Source organism: Arachis ipaensis, chromosome B3 (genome assembly GCF_059453495.1).
Source record: "Arachis ipaensis isolate K30076 ecotype BB chromosome B3, ASM5945349v1, whole genome shotgun sequence".
Lineage (NCBI taxonomy): Eukaryota > Viridiplantae > Streptophyta > Magnoliopsida > Fabales > Fabaceae > Arachis > Arachis ipaensis.
Genome location: NC_142438.1, coordinates 51,016,387 through 51,029,265, shown reverse-complemented (window position 1 = coordinate 51,029,265; position 12,879 = coordinate 51,016,387).

Sequence of the window (12,879 nt, the reverse complement as noted above, 5' to 3'; positions counted from 1 at the left end):
AACCTACTTTTCTAACTCTTGACTTCATTGACTTTCTAACTTTTCTCTTAGTTTTAAACTACCTCTTTTAATCCCTTTCAAGGCATGTTAATTGTTATTTCTTAACAGACAAGCATTATAGATTTCATTGTATAAATTCTTAGATTGTGATTTCTGATTGATTTCTTTGAATCCTACATTTCTCTCATTCCAGGAATTTATCCCTTTCTGACTCACTTCATGCTTTAGTTTTCACTCCTCTGTTGCATACCTTCTACTAGTTATGCTTCCATATTGTTGCCTTTTTGTTTCTCTGCTTTATTTGTTAATCTGTATCTTGGAATTTCTATTTTTCAGGATGTCTGATCCAAAAGGAAAAGGCAAGGCTAAGGCCAACACCGGTAAGAGGAAAAGAGGACAGTTATCTATTGCTCTAGCAGATATTCTAGCAGATGAAGTTTGGCGGGAAAAGAACTTTACTGATAAGGAAAAAGCTGATTAGATTGTGCCAGCTAATGACCTAGTTAAATTTGCAAATCTCTACTGTGAACTCAAGTTTCCAGTCTTTGTGGAAAAAGGGCATCTCTATTTGGAAAAGATGCTCAAAATACCAACTGAAATAAAGAAGTACAGGATCAAATCAAACAGAGAGGTTGGGTATTTCTGGAGAGGGATCTGACAGAGGTAAACGCATCTTGGGTCCGTGAGTTCTATTGTAACTATTACAAGATGACCCTCGATGTTGTGCAGCTTCGCGGTAAACAGATCTTAGTCACAGAGGAGGCAATAGAGGATATCCTCCACTTCCAGCCTAAACCAGATGATGCAGATGGCTATCAGAAGGCTGAAGAGTCTATTCGATTCATGAGTTTTGACTGGGATGCTGTGAGGCGTACCATAGCCATTGATCCTGATGTTCCATGGGTATAGGAAAGTCAAAGCTAACTCTCAGGGGTATCAAGATTATTTATCTCAATGATGAAGCTAGGCTTTGGCAGCAGATACTGAGTAACTATGTTATGCCTAGCACTCACGAGTCAGAGGTGCCAGCTGCTATGATCATCCTCATCTGGTGCGTCATGGAAGGAAATGAACTATACCTTCCACGGTTCATCAGAAAGTACATGGCTAGAGTTCATGTTCGAGGCACCCTACCATTTCTTTATCTGATTCCCCAGATGGCTCGCCGAGCTGAGGTGCCTTGGGAGCTAGAGGATGAGAGGCCACCGATTGCCGACTGCAAGAAGGTTATTTCGCACGGCAAGCGGTTCAGACCTCTAGGCCACAGACTACCTGCTTCTACTACTTCTACTGATGCGGCCACATCCTCAGCAGCACCTTCAGCGCCTGCAGCACCACCCACATCCACAGCACCTTCATCCGCTTCCCAGCCAGTCTATCACCTGGTGCACTGCCTTTTTGAGCACCTTGATCAGATGGAGTGCCGCAATAAGCGGCGTTATGAGTAGTCTGAGCGTCACAATAAGCAACGCTATGAACATCTGAAGCTGATGGTGACCACTGGGCGTACTGACATCCCTCCGATCCTGACACACCATCGGAGCACTTTGAGGAGGAGGAGGATGCACAAGTGGAAGACCAGCAGCAGGCACAGCTAGAGGAGATTCAGCTTGAGCAGCCTGTAGAGCCTCAGGCACCTACCTAGTCAGAGCCCACAGAGCCAGCAGCACATCCTTCAGTAGGCGATGACCCTTCACACCTGGCTTGACTAGAGCATCGAGGACGATGTTGTGATATAAGTGTGGGGAGGTCGCCATCTCTGGCGGATTCTATTTTGGTGAACTATTTCAGACTTTTTATCCTATTTTTCTCTATTTTGTATTTTGCTTTATTTTATTTTATTTTTTTTCTTTTAGTACGTGCATATTTCTATTTTATTGTACTCTTATTTATTTTTACTTTGTTGCACTTTGCACTTTGGGCTTGTATATATCTTAGATATTTAGCTTGAATTGTACTTTTAGTTTATTAGTTGTGATGTGGAAAAACCATAGATTATTGAGCTTAGTTTACCCCCTTAGTATATGAGAAATCAGTTTGATTGAAAATAGGGGATAAACCAACATATTTTAGCTTTTCATAATCATATCTCATTTTCAAGGAATGTATATATATATATATATATATATATATATATATATATATATATATATATATATATATATATATATATATATATATATATATATATATATATATTCATAATCATATCTCATTTTCAAGGAATGTATATATATATATATATATATATATATATATATATATTGGTCAATTGATGAAATTTTCAAGGAATGTATCTTTTTCCTAGAACAGGCAATTAAAGATTCACATTGATTTGAGTTAAAATTTTTTGAAACATGCATGATATATAATTGGAATATGGTTTTTGAGCTAAGAACACATAACTCGTGAGTTTTTGAGCTTAATTGCATGGTTACACTATTTAATTATGATCTTTATTCTTGTGTGTTTCTTCTCTATTACTTTGCTCCATTCTATATGTCCAATATTTAGTGTATTTACATGCATACATATGATTGAGGCCATTATTTGTTATTAGCTTACTTATCCCAAATAGCCTACCATTTCAATTACCTTTGTTTGCCACTTTGAGCCTTTTAATCTCCATTTATTCTGTATTTTACCACATCACTAGCCTTAAGCGGAAAAATAATTAATTACCCCAATTGCATCTTTGGTTAGCTTAAGATAGAGATTGTGTATCAATTAAGTGTGGGAAATTGTGGGAACTTGGGTTGATAAAAATTGTGTTGACAAAAGTATTGGGAATTTGGGTGCCTACTCAGATGAAATCAGAAAAACCATATGCATTAATATATTATGTTTTTATATAAAATAAATAAATACATAAATAAATAAATAAGGGATAAAATTTCCCCAAAATTAAGTTCAATAAAAGGATCATTGCATATGTGATAAAATAGAAGAAAACCTCTGATACATGAGTAGGTGAAATATACAAAGGTGTGATTTTTGGGACCTAGACATGATTTTAGAATTACATAGAGTGTGTGTATGTTAGGTGAGAACTTAGGTTAGTCAAAGATTCATATTATAGCTCACTTGAGTGATTAGAGTGTATATACAATTCCAATGAAGGTTCAATGGCTCATATCTATATGCCCATATTTGATCATTGCTTGTCTTGCAAGTTTGTGAACTCTTTTGATTAACTCAACTCAATTGTGAATGTATTTTGATACGATTGATTTTGCCCTTGATTGTGCATATATGATTTCTTGAAAATTTGACTCAATTTGACCACATATATATATATATATATATATATATATATATATATATATATATATATATATATATATATATATATATATATATATATATATATCATAGATAGATAGATAGATAGATAGATAGATAGATAGTAATTAGAAGAGTATGATGCATGTAGGTAGCTTGCATTTAGATAGGTTGCATTGCATAAGTTCCACTATTCTGCCTTCACTCTTTTGGTTCTCTTGAGTTTAGTATGAGGACATGCTAATGTTTAAGTGTGGGGAGATTGATAAACCACTATTTTATGGTTTATCTTGTGCTAATTTGAGTGGTTTTTTATCAATTCTTTGCTCACTTATTCATATAATTTGCATGGTTTTATCAATTCACAAGGCTGACCTTTTTGAATTCAAATTGAAGATGGAAATGGAGGGAAAACAAAATCTCAGTCCATATGCATCTCCATTCGATGAATGCTAGGGAAAACTAATCACAAAAGCAAAACCTGAACAAAAAAAAAAAGAAAAACAGGAAAAACATGTGAAAGTTTGAAGAAATCAACAAATAGGGACCAAAAAATGAGATATCACACCATACCTACTACAGTGCACCTACATATCATTAGACCATAGGAAAAGGCAGTCATCAACTACCCCAAACAATGATTCTACTGATGGCAATGAGAGTTGGTAAATGTGTTAAGTAGGGATGCATTCGAAACAGCAAATGAATTTGAAAAAAAATTATAGACACACATCAATAAAATTCTGTCAATCACATCAACATTCATGAAATGGATCAGATTGAAATCCCATACCTTGATAATGATTCCCAAATTTTCAATGAAGAATATATAGCACAACCTTATTATGTGTGCAGAACACATTTTCATGGAAAATCAGCTGCTGGATAGATTTCTCTTTAGATGAAGAGATGTGCTAGTTAGACAAACAATACCATGAAGCCATTTTACTGGCACAAGCTCATTCCCTTGTAAAAGAAGCACACAAATTCAGGTCAAACAGGTCTAGTTCTATGCAAAAGATGAAATATACAGCAGGTTTTGCATAACCAAAAAACAAAAAAAAATTGAAACTCAATTGAGTTGACTAACCAAAGATTTCATCAAAATGCAAATAAATGACCAAGAAGCTATACATCAAAAGTACCATGATGCCATCTTAGTGTCACAAAACCCATTCTTTTCTCAATGAACCTCTTAAGTTCAGGGCAAAGAGCTGTATGTCCATCAACAGCTGAAATATAAAATAATTTTTACACAAACAACAAAAAAATGTAATGCAATTCAGTTGAAATTAAAAAATAAATAAATGACCAACATGCTATACATCAAAATGCAAATAAATCACCAAGATGCTATCAATCAATTCCTATCAATCATATCACCACTCATCAAATACATTAGATAGAAGGGAATTTCCTACTAAGACAAACAGTGGACTACTGCCATCTTATTGTCAGTAAACAAATTCCTTTCTCAATGACATCTTAAATTCAGGACAAAGACCTACATGTCTTTTCAAGAGCTAAAATATAAAATAATTTTTACATAAATAATAAAAAAAATGAGGATGCAATTGAGTTGAATAACCAAATCTTTCGTCAAGATATAAATAAATCACCAAGAAACTATCAATCAATTCCTATGAATCACATCACCACTCACTAAATAGATTAGATAGAAACCCCATACCTTGATAAGGATTCCCACATTTTCAGTAAATAATGTATGACAGAACATCAATATATGTGCAGAAGATATTTTTAAGGGAAGATAACCTAGTCCACATATCTCTCTTTGTAGGAGGGAATTCCTAGTTAGACAAAAGTGTTTTTATATAAACAATAAAAAAATGGAATGCAATTGACTTGAAATCAAAACATAAATAAATGACCAAAAAGCTATACATCAATTTTTGTCAATCACATCACTACTCATAGAACAGATTAAGTAAAAAATCCATTCCCTGATAATGATTAACACAACCCACATGCAACCACCAATCCACTTTATCTAAACTTAATGGATTTGTTGAATATACATAAAATAAAAAAAATAAAAATAGATTCATCAAATTTTAATATTGGATTTAATGGATCTACTTTCAATATGGCATATTCTATAAGTACATAATTGTTGTGCTCATTTAAAAGATACCCTCTTCTTTAGTGGATAAAATTGATGGTTCATATTTTCATATTTTCATATTTTACTTTGATTTCTTTTTTTCATTTAAAAAGCTATTTTTTAAATACAGTTATTTTATCCAATATAAAAAAGTTACTAGACTATGTCTTTTTAAAAATATTCAATTTTATTAAAAAACTTGATTATTTACTTTTTTAAATCTAATATTATTTTTTTCAGAAAAACAGAAAGAAAATATATTGTTAATAAATTAATAAAAATAAAATATGACCATTTTATTAATAAAAAATAATTATTTATCTTTTCATAGAAAGAAAAGTTAGATGATATCAATGCAAATTTGATTTTAATCTGTCATAAAAAAAATTTGATTTTAATCTGGATTAGACTCTATCTATACAATTTTATTTTATTTTTGTTATTTCTAAAATATATATTTAAGTAATATATATTATTAGTAGTAACTTTTTTATAATGTCATATATCAATTTTCATTGACACCTGTTTACATAATTTGTCAGAAATAAGAAAATAGAAGTTAGAATATACCTTTTTCATTTAATTTTTAATAGTTAAACACGTAAAAATATTTTCAAAAATAATTTAATAATTACCCGTTAAGAAAAAATATCATCAATCATAATTATTTTAAAATGATCATCCAGGTTGTATGTATCAATTTTTCTTGGTGTCTTCTGATTTCTATTTTTTATTATTATTTTGGTTTTAATATTTAGGCCAAATTCTAATTTGATGTCTAATATTTTAAATATTTTATTTTAGTTCAAAATAATTTTGGACGAGTTTAATATTATTTCACTCTTAAATTCGATAGAAATTCTTTGTTTTAGAAAAGTATAATAACCAAAAGTTTTTTGTAATGTTTTTTTTCTGTACAAGATATCTCAAACAACTAACAATCAATCATCAGTACTCCAAAATCAACTAAATTGTGAGTACTCTGCGTAACCTGATAGTTCCTGGAATATGATGTGGTTTCATCTTCGATGTGGAGAGCTCTCTGCATTTCAATTCCGCACACATCCAAGTTAGACATTCTCCTCTAGCATGGCTTCTCCTCTAGCGTGGCTTCTCCTCTTCAGGAGGGGCGCAGGTGCTCATCTCTGCAATGCTAGGAGAAAGAAGGGTCAAGCGTATGCTCGGAGAAATCATCATCTCTGACACCAAATCCGTGAAAAAAGGGAGCTTGCGTGACCGAATTGCGAGAAGAGACAGCTGAGCGGCGGAATCAGAGGGAAGTACATGCGCCGGGCTTGCCACGCTAGAGGAGAGCCTCGACCTGGGATTGGATCCTGCCTGAAATGCTTGGAGGTCAAAATTGATGGTTCATATTTTCATATTTTGTTTTTATTTCTTTTTTTCAATTAAAAAGTCATTTTTAAATACAGTTATTTTATCCAATATTAAAAAGTTACTTGACTATGTCTTTTTGAAATTATTAAATTTTATTAAAAAAAGTTAGTTATTTACTTTTTTTAAATTTGATATTGTTTTTCCCAGAAAAACAGAAAGAAAATATATTGTTAATATATTAATTAAAATAAAATATGACCAATTTATTAATAAAAAATAATTATTTATTTTTTTATAAAAAAAAAAGTCAAATGATACCAATCCAAATTTGATTTTAATCTGTCATAAAAAAAAATTTGATTTTAATCTGGATTAGACTCTATCCATACAATTTTATTTTACTTTTTTCATTTCTAAAATATATATTTAAGTAATATGTATTATTAGTAGGAACTTTTTTATAATGTCATATATCAATTTTCCTTGGCACCTGTTTACATAATTTGTAAGAAATAAGAAAATAGAAGTTAGAATATACCTTTTTAATTTAATTTTTAATAGTTGAACACATAAAAATTTTATTCAAAAATATTTTAATAATTACCCATTAAGAAAAAATATCATCAATCATAATTATTTTAAAATGATCATCCAGGTTGTATGTATCAAATTTTTTTTGGTGTCTTCCGTCTTTTATTTTTTTTCTATTATTATTTTGATTTTAATATTTAGACCAAATTCTAATTTGATTTTAAAAATTTTAAATATTTTATTTTAATTCAAAATAATTTTAGAAGAGTTTAATATTATTTCACTCTTAAATTTGATACAAATTCTTTGTATTAGAAAAGCATAATAACCAAAAGTTTTTTGTAATGTTTTTTTTCCTATACAAGATATCTCAAACAATTAACAATCAATCATCAGTACTCCAAAATCAACTAGATTGTGAGTACTTTGGACAACCTGATAGTTCCTAGAATATGATGTAGTTTCATATTTGGTGTGGAGAGCTCTCCACGTTTCAGGTCCACACACATCCAAGGTGGACGTTCTCCTCCAGCGTGGCTTCTCCTAAGGAGGGGCGCAGGTGCTCCTCTCTACAATGCTAGGAGAAAGAAGGGCTAAGCATAGGGTTTAGGATTTAGAGAAATCATCATCTCTGACATCAAATCCGTAAAAAAAAAGAGCTTGCGTGACCGAATTGCGATAAGAGACAGCTGAGTGGCAGAATCAAAGGGAAGCACATACGCCGTTGAGGTGGGCTTGCCACGGTAGAGGAAAGCCTCCACCTGGGATTGGAGCCTACTTGAAATGCGGGGAGGTCAAAATTGATGGTTTATATTTTCATATTTTGTTTTATTTTTTTTTTCGTTTAAAAAATTATTTTTTAAATATAGTTATTTTATCCAACATCAAAAAGTTACTTGACTATGTCTTTTTGAAAATATTAAATTTTATTAAAAACTTAGTTATTTACTTTTTTAAATCTGATATTGTTTTTCCAAAAAAAATAAAAAGAAAATATATCGTTAATATATTAATAAAAGTAAACCATGACCATTTTATTAATAAAAAACAATTATGTATCCTTTTATAGAAAGAAAAGTCAAATGATACTAATGCAAATTTGATTTTAATCTGTCAAAAAAAATTTGATTTTAATCTGGAGTAGATTCTATCCATACAATTTTATTTTATTTTTTTTATTTCTAAAATATATATTTAAGTAATATATATTATTAGTACTAACTTTTTTATAATGTCATATATCAATTCTCCTTGGCACCTGTTTACATAATTTGTAAGAAATAAGAAAAATACAAGTTAGAATATACCTTTTTCATTTAATTTTTAATAGTTGAACACGTAAAAATTTATTCAAAAATAATTTAATAATTACCCGTTAAGAAAAAATATCATCAATCATAATTATTTTAAAATGATCATCCAGTTTGTATGTATCAATTTTTCTTGGTGCCTTCAGTCTTCTAATTTTTTTATTATTTTGGTTTTAATATTTAGGTCAAATTCTAATTTGATGTCTAATATTTTAAATATTTTATTTTAGTTCAAAATAATTTTGGACGAGTTTAATATTATTTCACTCTTAAATTTGATACAAATTCTTTGTATTAGAAAAGCATAATAACCAAAAGTTTGTTGTAATGCTTTTTTTTCTGTACAAGATATCTCAAACAACTAACCATCAATCATCAATACTCCAAAATCAAATAAATTGTGAGTACTCTAGGCAACCTGATAGTTTTTGGAATATGATGTGGTTTCATATTTGGTGTGGAGAGCTCTCCGCGTTTCAGGCCCGCCCACATCCAAGGTGGACGTTCTCCTCCAGCGTGGCTTCTCCTCAGGAATGGTGCAGCTGCTCCTCTCTGCTTTCGCCGTCAACTGTCTTTTCTTGCAATTCTTTCACGCATGCTCCCTTTTTCATATATTTTGTTTTTATGTATTTCATATTTAATTGTTTCAAAATAAAAAATTATATTACTATTTAAAAGATTTTGTGTTATAATATTGTTATTTAAAGTATTTAATTATGCACTAAAATGTTATGTATTTATTAGAGTTTATCAATGTTTTTCGTTTATATTAACCTTTGATTTTTATGTAATATAATCTAATGGTCTATACAAATATGGCATATTCTCTAAGTACATAATTATTATGCTGATTTAAGATATACCCTCTTCTTTAGTGAATAGAATTGATGGTTCATATTTTTATATTTTACTTTGATTTCTTTTTTTCGTTTAAAAAGTCATTTTTTAAATACAGTTATTTTATCCAATATCAAAAGTTACTTGACTATGTCTTTTTGAAAATATTAAATTTTATTAAAAAACTTGATTATTTAGTTTTTCAAATCTAATATTGTTTTCTCCAAAAAAAAATTATTGTTAATATTTTAAATTTAGTTTTTGTGAATTTATCCCGATTGATTTTGTTTTTATTTTTGTTACTTAAAATCATAGTTATAAGAACCGAACCGGTAATCAACCCGGTGAGACCACTGGGTTACTGGATCACTGGTTCAACAGTTGGGTCACAGGTTGAACCGGTTGACTCGGTTATAATTAAATAATTATATAAAATTTAATTTTTTTATAATAAAATTTTTTTATGCAAAACTAAATTATTTTAATATATCAATAATTTATTAATTAATTATATTAATAAAATATATGTTAAAAAAGAGTTAATATTAATAAATATTATATAATTATCAATAAAAAAATATGGTATGATTAATAAAAATATTTTTGTTTATATTTTTAATTTAAAGAATATTTAACAACATTTAATATTTTTAATAATTATGTAAAATTAAAAAATAATTAATTTAAATGAGTAAATATAAAATAAAAAATTAATTAAATTAAATATAAAATTACTCATTAGAATAAAAAGACAAAAGTGTAAGAAAATTTTAAATTTTACATGAGTAAAAGAGTTAATAAGATAAAATTATTAATTAGGATATGTCTAATAAGTTATAATATATTTATAAAAAGGCATCAATAATATCAAAAAAGCATGATAGCCTAGTGGTTACAAATTTCTTTATTTTCCCAGGAGTGCCAGGTTCGAACCCAGCAGACGTCATCTGCGGTCTGATCGGTCCGGTTTTAACCGGGTCTTCCGAGTTTGATCTGTTCGTATGCTTGTGCGGTTTGATTGTTAATCCGGACCGGTTAAGGATCCGGTTCACCGGTTTTTTGGTCGAACTGGCCGGTCCGGTCCGGGTTTGATAACTATGCTTAAAATGTATCTCTTTTAACAGATGAACCAGATTTTTCTTTCTTAAAAAAATCAATTCAAATTATTTTTTTAATACATTGAATTTGCATAAAATTACAAAATTAAATATCTAAAAGTATTGATAATTTTTTTACTATGAGTCTAAAAATACTGGGTTGCAGGATTTTGTTTTTATTAATATAATCATCTCAATTCAACCATAAACGTAATTAAAGTGAGATCATCTGAGTTATTCTAATTTTTTTTTACCAAATTCATCAGTTTCACTTGATTAGGGATCCCTAAAACACGTTACTTCCTCACCCCCATCTCCTCCATCCCTAACCCAATCTCCATCCCACGCACCATGTCCGCACCCCCATCCTCAGTTGAGGCTTCGGCTTCTCTCCTAGGCTTTGGCCACATGCACAGAAGCTATGGGTATCTCTGGGATTCATTCGATCCCACCATGAGGGTCCTGTTCTATTCGTCATGTCTGTCCCTTCTCCCCAACGTGCCTCTATCTCTCTGTCTCTATCATACCTCATTCTCCATCTCGATTTCTCCGTTTTAGATAGCACACGTTGCCACCCGCGTTCAGGAGGTATATGTGGGCTATCGTTCCATTCTCCTGCTTTTCAATCTCTTCCTTGATTCCTTCTCCAGTTTTTTTTTGCGTTAATTGTTACTTTTCTCTGGATTCATCTTTTAATTTTGAATTATTTGGTTTCTGATTTAATAATCGTGATTGTTACTTGTTTTTATAAATCAATGGTTCTCTCCTATATTTGTGCTCTTGGTGTTTGTGTGAAATAAATTTCTTGTTCGAGGGTTTGCTCATTATAAATTATATAATTTTCTTTGTGCTATTGGACTGAAGTTAATTGTAGTGGTAGGTATAGTTGACTGATAAAATTTTATTTTTGCTTTATTGTGAATTGTCAAATCAACTATATGTGTTAGGTATTTGGTAATTTGGAAGAGGGCTCTTCCCATACTATTTTTGCTCTTTTCCCATGAGTATTTGGTTACTTGTGATATCTTCCTAAATGATGTGTGTAGCCATATCAATCTATATATGCCTATTAGTCCATCTCTATCCCATATGTGAAGCTTACATTGTAAGCTTTAGCGTATATAAGACCCAGAATCTTTGAAAAGTCTTATTATGATCAAGTCTCAAATTCTACAGTTATTTATAGCCTTAATTTCAGAGATTATTTTATTAAAGATAATTAAGGCAAGTTTTGATTTATTGAATTTGAGATAAGTTATGGTTATTATCCAATTTTACAATTATTGGATTATTTTCTATATTTAAATCATATAGTTGGTAGTTGTGAAATAAAAAGGATTTTTATATGATTTTGGACTAAATAATTAATATTTTAGAATATTGATATTACTATTTTGGAAAATGAAGAAAATAAGTATATTATTTCTAATTATGTGGTGGGGACATTTTATTGAAAATAATTTATGAAATTAATGAGCAAATAGTATTTTTATACATTATTATTAATGGATTAGAATTTATTTCTAATTACTATAATATCCCTATTTTTATTTAAAATTACTAAAATGTCCCTAACCCTAATTTTTGAAAGAGAAACACTAACCCATGACCCGGTTCCCTTTAGCCACACCCCCAACCTTTCCTTTCTCTCAGCAGCAGCAACACACGCTGAGTTTCCTTTGTGTTCCCTAAAAGAAACAGAAAACAAAGAAAGAAAGAAAGAGATCTGAGGGGGAGTAGAGGAGATCGGAGGAGAAGGAGGGGAGGGGGCCTTTGCCGCCACCTCCATCAGGCGTTTCTGTCGGCCTGGAACCACCACCGTTGCGCCACCACGTCGCCACCGCCACTGTGCCATGGAGAAGAGGGAGAACTCGCGCCGCCTCTGCCACTGTTGATCCATCGAAGCTGGCGCGAGAGAAGAGGAGGAGAGGGCGCTGTCTTGTGCCATCGCCGTCGCACCTGGGTGCCGCGGCTGCCTGCGCTACGGTCGTCGCCGTTGGTCCACCGAGGGTCGCCATCGAAGCTGAGACATGGAGAGAGAGGGTACGCGAGCGAGAAGGGTCTGAGGGCCTGAAACTGCCGCTCTTGGTCTCGTCGGCAAAGCCATGGCCGCCGTCATCGGAACAGAGGGCGAGAGAGACAGAGAGCTCGCGGTGGGGGAAAAGACTGGCGCCGCTGTACTGCACGAAGCTATCGCTGCCGTTCCTGCCGCCGGTAAGCCTTGGTTAGCACCGCCGAAGCTCCGGCCGTCACCGTCGTTGAGAAAGCTCACCGGAGGTGCTGGAGGTTGCTGCCACTCTGCCTGGTTGTGTTGAGTCGCGCCGCCGTGCCTGGCCGCCGGAAAACCCCGCTGCCGTCGCCG